We start from the raw sequence: 3,676 nt of genomic DNA, 5'->3' as shown, positions 1-3,676 counted from the left end.
CCCTGTGCTGCAGCCGTTTGCAGCCTGCATGGGGTTGCCTGTGCCTGCTCAAAACAAAATGAGGGCAGGGAATACATGGCAGGATGCCCTGCTTGTGCTCCTTGTCCCCCAGCCCTGCTCATGACCCCTGCCCCTGCTGCCCCATGCCTCCCACCCAAAGCCACTGCCCCCCAGAACCTGGGCCAGCTGCAAACATCTGTTGCCTCTCTGCCCCAGCCCCTGCCTGTGCCTGCTCCGGACAGCCCCATGTGAGCTGCGAGCAACTGCAGCAGGGACCGCTGGCCATGGGGTAGGGGAGGGGCTGTTTTTCTCCATGCTCAGCACCAGCTTGTTCCCTGCCATGGAGCAGGGTGTTGGGGCTGCATGCTGCCCCTCACCTGTACCGCAGGGCTGGAGGGGCACTGGGAGTGAGCAGATGCACAGGGCCCACACTGGTGTCCCAGGGCCAGTGCCAGTGGGGCACAGAGCAGGGCAGCAGGAGTACAGGGTCCCAGCCAGCAGGGGCGCTATGGAGCAGAGCCAGCTCCCCTCTCCCTCTGCTGGTGCAGCCCAGCCAGGCTCCACAGACTCCTGCCAGCCTGCGCCCTGCTTTGGGCCCCACTGGTGCTGGCCCCGAGACATTGGTCTCAAGCCATTGGGACATGGGTCCCAAGATGGTGACCAGGTGGCAGGGCACCTGTCAAGGGGTGGGGCTACCCATGCAGCCCTTGACAGCTTGCCGAAACTGAGTAAGCATCCCTCCGCCTGAAATAATTGCCTGTCCCTGTGTTATAGTAAAGGTTTTTAACATCTTAACTCTCACATTAGAACACTGTAGATAGTAAAAAGATATGCTGCATGAGTCATTCAGGTAACCTAAACACTGAAAAGCATAAAAATTCTCTGTTAACTCAACCAGGAATCCTGTAGATTTTCTAATGCTAGGAATTTCCAGACTCACGTTTAGATTTTTCAGAGACACTTTTCCTTGTTTTCTGGTTACAACTACAAAATTCACATGCAAAAAACTTCACCAATGTGGGATTAATACCTGCCCTGCATCTCTCACACCCTTTTAAAAGATTAGTTTAATTCCCATAACATTAAAGTTGTGAAAAAAGCCTTGGACTGTCACAAGAGGGTCTCTTACTTTTCATAGAGAAAGTAAGTGAATAGGAAAGCTTAGAAGACAGGGAACATACATACAATGACACTCCCATACTGCACAGCTATGCCATGCTACCATCACCTTTGTGGGGAAGGCAGAAGGAACTGGGACTATAATAGTATCTCTGGTATTCTTTCTATACCAACAAGTCCACTGCTGTAATCTTACTCACTTCACTGCATTCTGTGCAGCATCACTGAACAAGGGAGTATTTGCTGTTGGTTCATAAAGGGATAGATTAGGTATTGTCACTTCTTGAGGGACTTGTTGGTGTAGCAGCAAAACTACCATTTAATGAGTTAATGGATGATAAATACTGTGTAGCTGCACATATTTCAAAACTTCTGATCCTCAACAGACATGCAAACTAAACCCAACTCCATCTATTCTTATGTTAGGCCTTGCTCATTTTAGAGCAAAGCTCAGAACTGCAAGATACAGAACTCTCCAACTAGCAGTCCATAAGGGGTTAACATACAACTGCCAGGGTCCCATCTGGCTACCACTGACCATATTGCTCCACAGCTGAGGTCTCAAGATTCACCCTCCCCCACTGGCTTCTGCTACAGCCCCCACACAGGATATGGGGCACTGCAGTGCCCACAGTACTAGGGGAGCTGGCAACATGGAGTACCATACCAGTGTGATGTGGTGCCACAAGGAAGCCTGCAGGGAGCTGAAGGTGCAGCAGGGTACTGCACCAGGTACACATACAGCCTGTCTCAGATAAAAGGCATTTCAATACAGTGGATATAGTTAAACTTAATTTTCACTTTAATTCAGTATTAACCCATTACTATCACAAACAAGCAATAAAATCCTGGTTTCATCCTAACACTTCATCTATACTGGCTTATGCCTCACCTGAGGAAAAAATGCCAGTTTACACTAGGACTGTAAATGATTAAACAAAAATTATATTTAAATGGTAAATGGTAAGCAGTAAATGGTATACTGACCTCTGGCAGGAACCGCCCTACCCCCTACTGTCTTCACCATGTTCCTGGCACTGCGCGTGCCCCAGGCCACAGGCAGGGAGCTGCGGACAGGAGGCAGGAGACAGCAGATGCAGCCAAGCCACTAGGGGCAATGCCCAGCTGAGGAGTCACAGCTTCCCCTCACCACCCTGCCCCACAAGGGACCAGGGCTATGAACCTCTTCTGAGCCCAGATCCCACCACCATGAGGGTGGAAGGAGGAAAATGCTGGGCCTCCCACAGGGACTAGGCAGGGCCTTCTTGCTGCAGCAGCAAGACTATTGGGTGCCTCTGCAGCCCAGACCTGGAAGGCTCCTCTGCACTTCCAGGCCAGGCCCTCCCCAGCTCACCCCAGGGGTAGGGGAAGCATCCTTCTCTCCTCCAGTCTCTGAGGGGCTTACTGCATCCTTCTCCCTCTCCCCTCCCCACAGAAGTCCACAGCCCCAGTCCCCACCCATGGGGAAAAAAGGGCCCTGGTAGAAAAAAGCTTGAGAACCACTGAACTAAATGACCTCCTGAGGTCCCTTCCAATCTTCATTTTCTATGCTTCTCTGATCAGAAGGTAAACAGCTGCAGAAGCCTATTGCCCGTAAAAAACTGTCTCCGAAAATGAGTTGGGGTGCCAACATAAGTCAGTCAAACTCAAGCTCGCTATGGTACCATGGGAAAGACTTAATATAATCCTTGGAAGATTTAATTTAATCCTTGGATGTATAAATTGATGAATAAGTGAGACGCATTCACTGTGATTGACACCAGTGCTGGGACACCACACCAAGTTGCAGCATCCACCCTCCAACAAGGGCACCCTGGGAACAGGCTGCAGACTCACTGTCCTTGGCGGTTAAGACAAAGCCTTAGCTAGGATGATATAATTGGATGGTCCTGGTTTGAGCAGGGGTTGGACCAGGTGACCTCTGAGGTCCCATCCAATGCTCACTTTCTGTGATTTCTATACAGATACTCAAGAAGTGGCAGAACTCGGAGCAGAGCTAGAGAAAGATGCATGCCCCCAACCACGCACCTTAAACAGACAGGCTCTAGTTAAACAGACTGGCCTACAGGTCAAAGAAGAGAGCACAGAGTGACCCGAGGCAGCCTAAGCACCTCCCCTAGTAGTCAGCTACTTCCACCCCTTTAAACCATGGCAGCAGCAGTCATGAACCTCCCGCGCAGGCTGGAGCCCGGAGGAAGAGATGCTCCACCTCGCTCTGAGCCGGAGTACCCCGCACGGCGCCCAGCCGCCCTCCGGACTGGCCTACAGGTCAAAGAAGAGAGCACAGAGTGACCCGAGGCAGCCTAAGCACCTCCCCTAGTAGTCAGCTACTTCCACCCCTTTAAACCATGGCAGCAGCAGTCATGAACCTCCCGCGCAGGCTGGAGCCCGGAGGAAGAGATGCTCCACCTCGCTCTGAGCCGGAGTACCCCGCACGGCGCCCAGCCGCCCTCCGGGCCCCCGCCGCCCCCGACATCCCACGTCCGGCGGCCCGGGGCGTCGGCCGGGGCCAGAGGCTGGCGCCACGCCGAAGGCTGAAGTTGGGCAGGGCCCCGCG

At 52.7% G+C, this 3,676-nt stretch overlaps 1 protein-coding gene across 2 annotated transcripts in view; it reads right to left on the bottom strand.

Annotated features, from left to right (window-relative positions):
• The window catches only part of PTK7 (protein tyrosine kinase 7 (inactive)), a 187,375-nt gene extending 184,820 nt beyond the window's left edge, over nt 1-2,555 (bottom strand). The window contains exon 1 of one of the 2 annotated variants that reach the window (XM_025192094.1): nt 2,107-2,555. The gene's annotated coding sequence lies outside the window, so the exon portion shown is untranslated. The remainder of the gene's footprint in view (nt 1-2,106) is intronic. The other variant, XM_025192096.1, reaches the window with a different exon arrangement.
• Nucleotides 2,556-3,676: the final 1,121 nt, after the last annotated feature.

This window comes from Alligator sinensis, unplaced genomic scaffold (genome assembly GCF_000455745.1).
Source record: "Alligator sinensis unplaced genomic scaffold, ASM45574v1 scaffold390_1, whole genome shotgun sequence".
NCBI classification, from domain to species: Eukaryota; Metazoa; Chordata; order Crocodylia; family Alligatoridae; genus Alligator; species Alligator sinensis.
Note: the sequence above shows the minus strand (reverse complement) of the source record. Positions and strands in the feature narration are given on the sequence as shown.